Genomic DNA, 15,129 nt, shown 5'->3' on the forward strand with positions numbered 1-15,129 from the left:
GTCGAGTTGGACAGCCAACATCCACCACCCATCTGAGGCGTTGGCAAAGATCAAGGATGAAGAAATCTACAGATCGAGGTGGACAGCCAACCTCTATCGATCTGGCCAATGCAATGGAGCTATCAGGAAAAGCTCTCCAGCTGAGCAGTCGAGACGGACGGCCGACCTCTACCGCAAAGCTGATATTTGCTGTCCAGCCGTTGATTTCGCCGAGCCGAGCGGGTCAGCCCGTCTCCGCCCATCAAATCAACCGCATATGGGGCAGAAGGCGCATTGGTCGACGGAGTCAGCTCCGCTCTGCCAATCCGTTAGGTCGGAAGAAAGCGAAAGGGTCAAGTCTTTGGTAGGATCGAACAGGCCAGCCTGTCTCCAGCCACCAAAGCAAGCAGATAGTGAGAGAATGAGTGAGAGGCCTCAGAGCATCTCGTCGGTGCCACAAAGCCCGCCGAGACATGCGTGGAATGTAGATTCTGCCCAGTCGCTTCACGCGGGCCGGAAATCAGAACAGGAGAGCGATTATGAGAAATTGCCTCAAGTACTGTTCACTCTGGATCGGTTGTGTTCCAACAAAGGGACGGGCAGGAATGAGTTGAGTGAGAGTGTGACATACCCTGTGACCATTGAGGACAAACCTGATAGGCTGTGTCCGGTTCAGGGAGGGGGAGTCGGCGTGGAGTCCACGCCTAGAGTGAGTTTAGCGAGTGTGACGGCAGGGCTAGTAATCAATAAGGAGAAGAGCGAGTTTTGTTGTACCAGGGCTGCATATCTTGGATATCTGTTAGACGCAGAGGGACTTAGACCAGATCTGGAAAAGATAGCTCCAGTCGTGAATTATCCAGCACCATCTAACCTCAAACAACTAAGACGATTTCTTGGTATGATTGGATGGTACGCTCGGTTCATAAAGGACGATTCGGAAATCAAGCTTCCATTGGTCAAGTTATTGCACAAAGGTCAAGAATGGGAATGGACAGAGGAACAGCAGAAAGCGTTTGAGACATACAAAAGGGCCATTACAGAAGCCCCGGTCTTGGCAAGGCCGGACTTCTCTAAACCCTTCATCGTACAAACTGATGCGAGTAGTGAAGCAATTGGAGGTGTTCTTTCTCAAGTGAATGAGGACGGAGAACATCCAATCGTTTATGTCAGCCGAGTTCTCACATCAGCTGAGAAAAACTATACGACGACAGAGAGAGAGTTATTAGCTATTCTATGGGCCATAAAAAAACTAAGGCCTTATTTAGAGGGCTACAAGTTCCTCGTGATCACAGACCACTCCGCACTCCAATACCTGCGAAATCTCAAGGAACCTACGGGTAGGCTCGCGAGATGGGCGCTGGAGTTGCAGCAGTGGGACTTCGAGGTGGTGCATCGTCGAGGTAAAATCCATGATTTGCCTGATGCACTATCTCGTATGTACGAGCAACTTTCTGGCGAAGAGAAGATCGCTGAAATTACGGAAGTAAAGGATGAGGACTACCAACGCAGAGTCGAGGAAGTCAGCAAATATCCGGAGAGGTATAAAAATTGGAAGGTCGAAGCGGGCCACTTGTATCGTTACAAGTACGATGAGCTGCTCGATCCAATCGCTGATTGTGAGGAGGGCTGGAAACTCGTGCTTCCAAAAGAATGTCGAGAGCGGGTCATAAGGGATGCCCATTGTGAACCTTCATCGGGCCACCTCGGAGTGGAAAAGACATTCGATCGAGTCGTACGAGATTACTATTGGAGAGGGGCCTATCACGACATTCACAACTTTGTGAGGCAATGTCAGGACTGTCAACAGTTCAAAACGTCGCAGCAAGCGCCTCAGGGACTATTGGGTAAAAGAACGGTAGAGAGACCATGGAGCGTCGTAGCAGCAGATCTCATGGAGTTTCCGCTTAGCAAAGCCAAGAACAAGTACTTAATAATCTTTCAGGACTTATTTTCAAGATGGGTGGAGCTAAAGGCGGTCAGAGCTGCTACAGGGGCCAACGTGGTTAAAGCATTTGAGGAGCTTGTCCTATTTCGCTGGGGAACGCCGGAGTATCTCTTGACAGATAATGGAAAAGAGTTTGATAACAAATGCGTAAGAGAAGCATTGGCAGAGTATGGAATAACGCATACAACAACGCCTCCATACCATGCTCAGGCAAACCCAGTGGAAAGATCCAATCGAACGCTGAAGACGGCCATCGCGATGTTTGTAGAAAAAGACCATAGAGACTGGGATCAGCATTTACACGAACTAAGGCATGCAGTCAACACCGCGAAGCAGGCCTCGACTAAGATCTCGCCAGCCTATTTGAACTTCGGAAGGCATCCACTGCCAGTGAAGAGTTTGCGGCGCGAGCTTGAGAAGGGGGAAGGCATAGAGAGCAGATTGGATCCACAAGCGTGGAAAAAGAGGGCCGATAGGTTAGGCTTATTACGAGATCTAGTAACCGAGAATATAGAGAAAGCTCAGAAAAAACAGGCGCAAGCGTATAATAAGGCTAGAAGAAACATCGAATTTAATGTAGGAGACCTAGTAATGCGTAGGACCCACCATCTGTCCAGTGGGATTGATAGGTTTTCAGCCAAGCTAGCCCCTAAATTTGAAGGACCGATCGAGATACTAAAAAAACTGTCTCCAACAGTTTATATCGTAGAAACGCGTTCCAATAAGCAAAACGCGAAAGTAGATATTGGCGACTTGAAAAGATATATAGCACCAGGATCCACTCGTCAAAGTGGCGAGTCCTCCGAGCGCCAAGCCCACGGAGCACACTCTCAAAAAAATTCCTTATGAATTTTGGTATTATGTAATAGGTCAGCATTGTGTGTTTGCCTCATTTTAACTTGTAGGTGTGTCAAAGTGAGCGATGTATTTTTCAATAATGTGAAAATCTCTGTCGGACATTATTGTTGTTATGGCACATAGCCCTTGAATTGTGGTGAATGAAAGTTTGCAAACGAGGTGTGATGTGTTTGAGCTGAGGACGTACTGCCTTTTATAGAGTGAAGTATCTGAGCGAGTGATGCTTTTGTTGAAATTTTGGTGAGAAATTCCCTAGGAATGTATGAAAGATTCATGCCAAGTTTGTTCATACCAAATGTATTACTTGATGTTCATAGAGAATATGGTTAAAATTAGAAAAAGTTGTGCTATCCATTTTCTATCCAATAGCTGAGGACAGAATCTCAAAACTGAGTGAACTACTGGTAGAAATATGTGAAATTGTTATTATATTGTGTTCATAGGTTTCAGTTGCAGGCTCGTCTGTAAGCGGTCCACTCGGACGAGTGTCCGGCTTACGGAGGGGGTATGTGACGTTGCGCTTGGCGCAGCGTCACTTGCCCAGTTCGAATACGCGCGCCTCTCTCGCGAGCCGTAGAACGGCGGGGCGCTATCTGTGGGCGCCGACAATGTATGTAAGAAAAAAGAAGAGCGGAGCGCGCCGCGCACGGAGAGTGCCGGCCAACACGTGGTAAGGAGAGTTCGTTGTGAGATGTCCGAGAGAGAAGGTCGTGTGCTATCATCGTCGAGTCACCGACAGCCTGCGAACACCGGATGTGCGCGTGCCAGCAACCGACCTCGCCGTGTGGGCCCCCCGCAGGCCCCGACCGGAACATCGGGAGCCAGCAGTCGACAGCGAGGCGGCCATCTTCGGTGGCAGCCGAGCGGCCACCCAACATCGTGGGCCAGCAGGCGTCGGCACCGCGCGTCATGTTTGCTTGGGAGCACCCACACCTTTTCTTGTGATAATAAATAGTTCTTGTGAAGTTTACTCGTCGTAGTCCATTTTTATGCGCCTCCTTGCGTCCCTCGTGATTTCAGCTGAAGAGCCGCTGCCCACCCCGGGGCACATAAAAGGTGAGCGAGCCCTCCCCTGGGACGAGGAGTGTGATGGGCCAGGTGACAGCCAGCGGCGTGACTCTGCGGCTAGCCATGCGGCTAGCCTGGCGCCCTCAAAACAAGTAGAGTCGCGGCCTCCCTTGTCTCGCGGTATCGGGGAAAATTTATCTATGAATTAAATACCGCGTCACAAACCAAACTGCCTGAAAAGCTGTTACCTTATCATCACTTCTCTATCCAAATGCCATAAAATTAAACAATCTGTGAACTAAGCCTTTACTGTAACTTCTGCCCTGCCTAGTACATCAGTCAATGAAACACCACCATTTCCCTCTTCATCATAACCAATACTATTCTACCAAAACCATCATGATCTTTAACTATCCCATCCTTAATCACCATGCCTCCCAATGCCAATCTTTTGATGACCACTTCTCTGTTAGGCTGATTGAAAACCTTTCAAAACCTGCAAGTAGCAGATAGGTAAGAAATGAGAGATGGCGCATATCTGAGTGCTCCTGTCATTAAAGGCATTCCAGCCTAACCAAGCCCACTGAATGCATCAAATACCTGGCTACAAATAATAAATTCATATGTCAGTGAAAGAACAAATAATATGATTTGTACGTAGAGGTATTAAAAAGAATAAATAAAGGATAAACTAAGTTATCCCAGTAAAAAACAGGAATTTGAAGTTGTATCAGAACATTTTATCCAGCCGTATCAGCTGAAGAGTAACAGAACACCTTATTAAAAACAGCATCTTTACAATTCTGATATATCTCCTTACTTGGCACAAGGTGTCTATTTCCTTTTCTTAAAATTAAATCCTGCCACAATTTTCACACAAATCTAATACATGTCATGCTACATAATAGCCATTATCTATCTTAACACTTTAATTTGCTATGGAATCCTGGGCATACCTTATCTCCTCTTAAAACACTGACAAATCACTACATTCACCTGTTTGAATGCACCACCTATATCATGAGCAGTAATTCCATGATTTTGCCTTTTTCATTGGAGAGGAATTAAAATAAAAATGTATGGCCAAAAACATAAGTCAGAAAGACTAATATTGTTAAATTAAATAAATAGCATAACATTTACAGCATAAAAAGTAAACAACTGTTCCTCTCATGCTTATCATGATTTGAAAAATTAAGCATTTGTCATTATGACACAAACGCTCTTATTTTTCCCTTACCTCAAGAGAAGTCCTTTCCTGAATTTGAATATTGTGGTCCACTTCCTCCTTCCTAGCTGGAATTTCAATAACCTCCGACTCTTCAATATCCACCTTCTCCCTTTTCACAGTGATCTGCATATATTTGTTAAAAATGATGAACAATAATAACAAAATATGACTAGCTTTGCCAGTTTTACCATTTAAGTACGAGAATTTTGGAAAGATATTGTGTAACAAAAATGATTTATGTTAGGTTATCATTGCTCATATATGAAGTGAAATGTAAATCTCAGACATTACACAATGACAAATTGAGAATACTTCTTTTATCAGGAATCATTCAAAATTGTATGTTTTGAACATATGACCCTATAACTTTAACTATATAAGGATTAGATGCTAGTCATTTTCTTGGCAATTTGTATGTTTACCCAAGATTAAATGAAAAACTACCTTTGGTCCAATGTTTACATGAACGAAATATTTCCACATAAAAGTACATCTAATAAAAATGAATACATTAATGAATCTAACAGAGTAGTAAACATACCAAAATACAGAGGAATTACTCTGGCAATGCTATGGAAATAATTGTTTCCATAACTATTTATGTATACAAAGCATAAAAAATGAATGCTAAGATATAATGATGAAAAACACCATAATTGTAATCAGAATAAAACACGTCAAAGAAAGCCAGGCTAAGTACTCTTACGCATGCTCTTTAATAAACAAATCATTATTCAATTTTTTCCTATGTACACATCTTATGTATACAATATTCACAATTTTTAAGTCATTTCCCATATTTGCCATTTGGTCCTTAGACCTTTAGGCTTATTTACATTAGGGATGAAATACTCTTAATTACTCTTATTTTCCCTTACCTCAACAGAAGAGTCTTCCTGAATTTGAATATAATGGTTCACTTCATCCTGGCTTGCTGGAATTTCAATATCCTCCGGCTTTACAACATCCATCATCTCTCTTTTCATTGTGATCTGTACATAATTGTTAAAAATGTTGAAAATAATAAAAAAATATGACTAGCAACATATAAATTAAAGTAGAGTGCAAAATCAACAATTTTTATTGAATGAAAATGATTGTGAAAATTGCAATTTGAAATTAAACAGCAGGGCTTTTGTCCTAATATCTTATGCTTATGGCATAAAATATTTTCATTTTAATCCAAGAGAAGATCATTTGTATTTACGTATAGTGGGGCTAGGTATCACAGCAAAACCAATTAATAATCTTAAAAATCTAAACTACAGAAAGACATTACGTTTGCTAATTACAACATTTAAGGATTAGAAATTTTGAACAGATACTATCTTAAAAAATGAATTGTATTGGGTTATCATTTGATATATATAAAGTAAAGATATAAATCTCAGACATTCTCCAATGACTGAATGAGAATTATACTAAATTGTGGAATCATTCAAAACTATAAGTGTTAAACAATTGAAACCAATAATTTATATAAATAAGAAAATATGCTAGTCATTCTCTAGATAAATTTGTTTCCAAAATGAACTGAAAAACTAAAGGATGGAAAATTTAAGGAAAGAATTAAAGAACACCAAACATGTGTAAAAAATAAAAGCTTAACATTTCTCTTTGCAAAGAAACTCATCAAAAGTGCCCACTGAAATTACTTTGACTTAAATTATTTATTTTGACTGTAAATGTCAAAGGCTTGATGATTTGAGAAGTTGGAGATTTTGAAATGCATCTGTTGCAAAGATGCAATTGCCAATGAAATTTTGTATCCCTCCAACTCCCCACTCCTAGGCCTACCACTCTTCCAAGTCAAAGGTCGACAGAAGCATGTGGAATTGCAAACTCAATTATTCAATTTGATAATAAAACAAGATGGATTGGTAAGACATAAGCTCTCTTTGATGCACCAATGCCACTATGATGAACAATATGATGAATAAATTATTAGCAGAATCCTCATAAATTGCCTGTTTTGTTCTATAAAATGTCTAGCCTATATATTTGCATGGGTAGATAACATTCATATCTTTAAAAAATTATTATAAAATGTAAGAAGCTTGAATTGTGTAGACAAAAATATTAAAAACCGTTTAAAAAATTAAAAAAAAGTGCTTTCCGACTATGTCATTAATTATTAGAGAAGATCTCAATGGGAAAATACTAATCAATATGAATAAATAAAACATGAAAAAAGGATTTATCAATTTTCCAACGTCCACTATACACCTATTTGGCACCTGCATTAATTTTTAATCATTGCGCATCTATGACGCCTCGTTACAATTAAGCTGCAGAATTGCTAAAAGGTAATTGTAGATGTAACTCAAATTCAAATTACAAATTATGTTGATAGCACTGATTAAAAATTACACAATTGCACATTTTACTTAATAATTCTCGGAGTTTCTTCATGAGGAGGAAATTTCTTCAAAAAAATACAGTTCTACTGGCTTTTGAACAAGAAGTCATTACTACAATATACTATTTACACACGGGATTATATTTCACACAGGTCCATACGTAAATTCATAATCTTTCCCGCTTTTTTTACAATTTATGAAGCCTAATTACCTTTTTATGAATTAATTTTTGAAAAGAAGGCAGTCTAAGTAGTCTCATGCATGCTCTTCTAAAAAACATACAAGTGTTCAATTTTTTCTCACGACTATCGTTAATGCAAACAATATTCGCAATGTTTAAGTAAATGCCCGTATTTGCCATTTGGTTATTAGCCATTTAGGCATTTGTACACTTGGGATGAAATCTATTTAATATAAACACGTTTATTAAACAATATGACTAAATTCGTAACGGATATTGTTACCACGGACATTATAAAATAAAAACATAACATGGAGACAACTCACCTTTTCGCGGCAAATATTTCCCTCTTCCTGTTTGTATTCCGTTTGCCTCTCCAACGTAAGATTGTTTTCGTAGCATTGCTGCTTAAACATATAGAAATCGGTCAGTATTTTAAAGCACTGATAGCAAATAAACCACGGGTGGCTTCTATCCTCCACTACCTACGAAAACAAGATTATCAAGCTAATAAACCCCACACATCTTCTCTCAAAAGGACTCTTATTATTAACATAGTGATGCAAAGGCTTTTTATTGACCAAAAACAGGGAAATACCGACAAATTTGTGGTAAAATTACCATAAAAGCGTCATGGTGAAAACGTAAACATGCAATCGATAGCTTACTTTCAATTCCAATAACTCTTCTATTGCTTCCCGTACCAACTGCTCAGCATCGTCGTTTTCACTAAAAATATTTGTCAACCGACCACCACGGCCAAGACATAATCTACACTTTAAACTTTCTTGTCGCGACATCTTCGTAGCACTTAAAAACGGCAACATTAAAAACTCGTATAACAATATATTCCAAGATGGCCGACTACATATCGATGGGTCGTTCGTTCTAAATCGATTACTAAGTGCGAGGTGTAGAGTCGATCTGGTTATATTTTGGCTCCAAGTGATCACCAAATTCAAATAAATTTCCGCAACTTATAATTATTTAATCTCTCACTTAATTGAGTGTAATCATTCTTATCAACAAATAAAACTCTTCAAATAGCAAGAGTTTAAAATAGTATATGGTTACCTAAAAAGGACAATTTAAAAATAATATTACAATTCCGTAGTATTAGAGTTAACCTTATTTATTATTTATACGTTAACCCCCAAGTTTAATCCTTTTAAAGTGATGTTGTGATAAGCTGAGTTTAAGGATAAAACATTTTTCAGAAAGCGTCACTATTCAGAGTGAAAAAAATTTTCATGAAATCATTTCTGGCATAAGTTACCTTTTTAATGTGTTAATTAACCAAGCACAAATTACTTAATACGTCATTTTTTTGGAGTTAATAAATTTTAACATCGGAAGTTGAAACAAAACCATGGCATGGAATTTAAACATACAACGACTGTTAGACAAAAGACAAATGATTTGAAATAATTATAAAAGTAAAGTTTGAATTGCTCTGTTATTTGTTTTTAATTAGACCATTTAAATTGATAGTTATTTTCCTAAGTATTTGCTGATATTCTTCTGCTCAGTAATTTTCAAAATAAATGACGTTTGTAATGTGAAATGATTAAATCCGGGTTTTCGTTTATTATAAAGAGGCAAGTCCAAAGTCATGTGTTAATTACTAGGCATACCTTTTTAGCAAAAGCTACAATATTAATATTTAGATTTTTCTTGACCTGTTTACTCCAGACAAAACTTGCTATAAATCAAAGTTTTTATGGCAGTTCTGTGTTAATATTAAAATGAAATTCCGTTTATTTTGAATGAATAGTGAATTAACGATTTCATGCATCATTAAAATTCAATAATGATCCATCCTTTGGATTTCTCCCAAACAATCCCCAAACTCCTCCCTTATTTGCCCATTTTTATCCGTTTTCAGTCATGTCTGCTTAACCTCCTACATTTTTCTCCACACACATAATACATAAGGCTCCAATGAACGCCTATTATACATTTAGCAGGACAGGTGACAATAGAAGAGACGGCATGCCATTGTCATACTCCTAAAGCTGCTCATACTGACTCTTCTTTCCCCATGCGCCCCTGATAGCAGTTTCAGACATGGACAGTATGTGGAATAGCTTCCTTTCCTATCTGTGATGTATCCCTTAGATACTATTCCCACCCATATTTGTATAATCAAAACTAGTTGTTCGTTATTATGGTAGTTCAAACGATCAGACTTTTCCATTAGCTCAAGATAATAATAGTATTATGGCTCTATGATATAATCCCTAAGATACTCTGCCTCCCAGATTTTCCTAGGCCCATTTATAACTATTAGAGCAGTTCATCAAATTCTATCGAATAATTATTTTGACGAGTATTCTTAAAGAAGCCTAGTGATAAAATGGTACAGTAGAACTTATAATTTAATTTCATTACTCTAGAATTACGACGGCTGATAGATGCCTTTATTTTTGGTTAATCTTGAATGTTTGCCTCGTAAACAATGGTTATTGTAAACCTTTTGACACGGGTCTTGAAATGAAAGAACAGCAATGTTTTCATTCATTTATTTATTTGCCAATTCAATGATTTCATTGATACTACAAAAGATCAAAAATATCTTAGGAAAGGCGGATTCCGATTTTCCAAGACTCCGCATTGAATGAAATCTGAGTAATCGCGAGAAAGGTTTTCATATGGGTGATCTGGAATAAGATCCTCTCTTTTTACACCAGCCCATTCCTTTTGCATTCAAACAGCTTCCTAAAAAATGAGGAACGCAATGCAAGTGGCCAGCAGACGAGCTACGTATTTTATATGTTATTGCAATATTTAAAACTTTAAATGCTGCGTGAAGTAATGTGTGAAAAACGGCCGTGTACTTCTATAGTTGGTTTTTAGTTCAATTCTTCTGTATACTTGAAAACGATCAGAATATCCGCTAAAGCCGTATTTTAACTCTGCAGATGGTGTTTAAACAGTCGTGAAGTTTAATCGATGTTTCGGCGAGAAGACTAATTTACACTTCATGCTGGAAAAAAATAGAGGATTTAATAGATGTTAAAGTAAGTTCAATAGAATATTTTCCTAGCTCTTTAAATTATGTGTTTAAGATATTTCCCAGATCTGTCGAAAGAATGAACAAAATATTCACCAAGTAATTAGTTTTTTCGTTTTCCTCTTTATATTAAAGAATGCCTATCATACTTCATCGCGTAATAAACATGTATTAAAGGGTAGATTTTTTAATTTACGTTATTAGTAGATTACATTGAAATAGCCCCAAATATTAGGATCGGATTAAGATCATTTATTTCCATTTCAATCCATAGCATCACAACTCAATTGAGTGTAACAAAAGAAAAACGAAATGCAAATGCCCTGCTATAACGTTGTTTACCTAATTCTTTCGGCTGTGTTAATAACTTTTAATACACGTTCAATACATTTTGACAAATTGCATTATTTCTCTGACGTTAGATTGTCCAGTAAATCAATGGGCGTATCATTGATCAACAGTCGCGGTCTGTTGGTCAATGTTTTCGGTTTAGAATACTAAATTCCAAATAAATTTGGAAAATACGATAGAGGATTTAATAGATGCCAAAGTAAGTAAAGTTGTCTTGCTAAGTGTTTTAAAAATTTTGTTCGTTAGATATCTTAAATGAATTGGTATTTGGTTTATATATTCCGTACACTGTTGTCCAAATGTATATATAAGTATAGGCGAGAGGAGTTACGTGCATTCTGGTGTTAATACATGTTAATGGCATTGTCTATTAGTTTGTGTCCATATGCTCACAACATATCTCCACAATGGTTCCTTTTTTTTCTAAAAATGATCAACCTCTGTTTATTATTTAACTAATTACATAGTCTGCTGTTGTATTTCTTTGGCAAGATTAAAAAAATGCATCAGATTTCTATTTTGGTTTCCTTACCAAAACTTACATTTAAATTGTAGTCCACCATGCAGTTATATGTAATCTCTTTTATGAATAGTTGATGTCAGCAATTTAATTGCCTTTTGGTAAAATTGTTAGTTTTTTCCTAAATGAGTGAGTCCCACATGATTCTCATTAGAAATATATGAAAGAGTTTAGCCATACGGATTTATTGAACTGATAGTCTAATTTATAAATTTTGACTGTAGGATGTTATTGAATTATGGCATTTTAATGCTTTGCAATACATTCCTGGTGAATTCGAGAAAGATTATTCTGACAACTTGATTGACAGTGATGCTATTGACAAGAGGGCTATGGCATCCCAGATGACATGATCATTGTCAAAGAAGAGGTTGACATTGCCATTGGATGACCTACTTCTCCAGTAGGGGATATTCATTCATCAATTGTATCAATACAGGAAGGTAGCAGTCATTGGTCAGCCAATGAAGAGGCAGGTAATATGGTAACTGATCATACATATTCCAGCATAAAAAAATGCACTCTTGTGGAAAATAAATTTATTATTAAATGCACTTGCACAAATTGATTCAATTATTCACCCCCTCTCCCTTCCAAGTACTCTTTCCCTGAAATATAATTGGAGCAGCACGCCAATGACATTAGGCAAATGACAATCAGCCTGCATTACTGTACAGTGTACCAATTTCTCACTTACTTTTTAGACTTTTAATAGCCTCTGACTGCCTTTTTACAATTCTTTTTACACTATTTTCATTTGTGTTAATTTATTATTTAATTCTTAATGCTTAGCTCTACTTAAATCTCAGTATTCATTATCAAACTAATGCCTATCTGATTCACCTGTTATTTTTCATGCAAACCTATTTCTTTTAGTGTCAAAACATGGAGAAAGTAATGGCTAATCCTCATCTTTAACCTGCAGAACTCAATTCCTTTCTTCATGCAGGGATTCTCCGAACTAATCACCATCTATTCTTTTCCTTACATCTTATTCCAATCTTAAATCACTATCATATGTTACAAATGCTGCCCTATTTTCCGGCATGAATTCATTATTTATTTTGTCCTGTAAAGGTGGTAAATCATATTAATTACTTTCTGCTTACAGGTATATTAATTGAAATTCCTAAACTAGGATATACCGTAATAACTCTATACCAGAGTCATCTATTCAATGTAACTTTAAATAATAATGCCTTGCCTAATGACTGGAAAAAGGCAAACATAACAACAATTTTTAAAAAAATCCTGTATGATTGCTTTGTATGTAGACCAGAATGATGGTCAAGGGTGTCAATCATATGTGCACTTCTACCAATAATAATTTATCAGTTGATAGGTCTATTATAACTATGCTTTTATTAACATTTTTCATTCACGATTTTAAATATCCTTATATATTAAATCATGAATATCAGGGCTTCAGGGCTCATTTTTTTGTAATGCCCGGGTCCATCTAAGACATAGCCACACAGGTTTTGAAATAAATGATTACAAGTTTAACGACATGTTATTTATATGCAATATTAATTCACCTAATTCATGTGATTCAAAGGAAGAAAAAGTAGCAAATATTTACCTAGAAAATAAGATTAATTACTGGAAAGCCTGGGTTTGAGGAAGGTAGAGGCAGGGGTGTGGGAAGATGCTGGGATTTACTTTAGGGAGGAAAATCATCCCCTCAATCTGCCTCTCCCCCTTCACCCCCAAACAAAATTTTGAAATACAACTTCTTCGAATGGATCATATTTCATTTGTTTTCTCTTTGATTTCAACCCTATTGTTTTAAGAATCCACTCCACCTGCAAATGCTAGGGCATACTTCTGCCTTTCTCTTTCACACCTCTGACTCTAAAGGCATGAGTTCATGCTCCTCAAACCAGCTGAGCTCCGTTACGGAGGAGTCCGTGTGGCTAGAGTCCGGTGTAGAAGAAGACAGGAGCTGCTCCTGACACAACTTGAGCAAGTTGGTGCCAGGGATCAGTTCTTCCTGGGGTGCCATCTCATTATTCCCATTGCACCTTGGCTCCTCCACATGAATGACCTCCAACCTGACCGCTGCCTCAGCAGATGATGCTGTTTCACTGCCGGGGATCCTGCCGGCACTACTGGTATGGAGTTGATGAGACAATTCCCACCACCTCCACACTGTCCTCACTGACCTCTAGCAACTTCCCATTTCCCTTCTTTTTCTCCTTCTCTTCCTCTGACTTGCCTTGTGTGTCATCAGAGATCTCCTTGGAGATCATTGCCTCTCCGACTGACTCCTTGATGGAGAGGTGCAGGTGGGTATACAGGGAGGACAGCACATGCCTCAGCTGGTAGTGATGCATCTCAGCGGTGCTGGCCATTCCATCCCATGGCCCACCCTTGGATGGGCCCTGGTTGCTTGGGAGCAGTGACCCTGGGGTCTTTTTCAGTGTCTCCAGCAAGGTCTCCATGCTATAGCAGTTGAGGCTCATTCTGTTCATCTGTAACTGGCGGTGGAGGGCAATGGGTCGGAAAAGTCATCACTGAACTCACAGAAGGGCTAACAGCTCCTGTTCTCTGAGCACATGGGTGCTTTGGACAGCAGGGCCCCTGGATCCTCCTCAGAGAGGTGACAGCAGCCCATGTCCCTATCCTGACCTTCTTCCATCTGTCCCACTTGACCCCTGTCAGCCACCTTCCTTGGCTGGGGCACTTCCTCCTGGGCAGGCACATTGGGGGGAACTGGCACCCTGGTACCCCTAAAGGCCTTAAGCTTGGCCAGGCAGGCACTAGCTGCAGCAGAGGCCTCTTCCACATCAAGCAACTCAGTATGTAGATACGGAGGGTGTACCTGGCAGAGCAGATGGTTTAGTTGGATGGGCAAGGCATGGACCTCAACTGGTGCTTATGGAAGTAATGATGCGACCCCCCTGACATGGTCACCAGGTAGCAGTGTCCAGTGAATTGGGTCAAGGTGTAGACCTTCTTATGACCAACCAGCTTATCCCTCTTGGGTTCAGTCTTCTTGGCAAGGAGGATGGTGTTGGAGGCCCATCTTGGGGTGGCTTCTGTCGGGGATAAAGGTAGGATCCCTTTGTGGAACATGCTGCTGTTGGGGTCGGAGGATGTGGGCAAGGTAGAGGAGAGAGATTTGGCCAGGGAAGTCAGCTCCGGGAGGAGATTGAGGGGGGAGGTTGAGTGCAGGGGAAGGTGGATGGCCTCAGCCTGTATTTACAATGAGAGGCTGAAGGCAAGGATGACCTCTTCCTTCCTTACAAGCCACGAAATAGACTCATTCTTCTTCACCAGGGTATTGACCTTTGGAGTGATGGGTGTCAGTTTGATGCTCACATTGCTGTCATCTTAATCATCTTTGTCTTCCTTATCTCTCCTCACCTTTGTTTCTTTCTCTTCTTCATTGTCCTCATGTCAGAAAATGAGGAGTTTGGTGATAATTAAGGTAAAAACCTTAGAAACATGAAGTTGGGTGATTAACTAGCACTTCCAAGCACAATTACCATGGTGGAAATATCATGAGGATCACTGCTGGGACTGGAGGATGCCATCATAGAGCCAGTCATAGGAGATGACATGTCCAACTGCCCAGAGTAAGATGTAATTAGCTTACTGATCTCATTAATCTTCCACTTCAATTCTTCATTTTCCAGGACAAGCTGCTCATTCTGATGGCATTCCTTTTCTTAATTCTC

Source organism: Hetaerina americana, unplaced genomic scaffold, assembly GCF_022747635.1.
Source record: "Hetaerina americana unplaced genomic scaffold, ioHetAmer1.1.p SCAF_39, whole genome shotgun sequence".
NCBI classification, from domain to species: domain Eukaryota; kingdom Metazoa; phylum Arthropoda; class Insecta; order Odonata; family Calopterygidae; genus Hetaerina; species Hetaerina americana.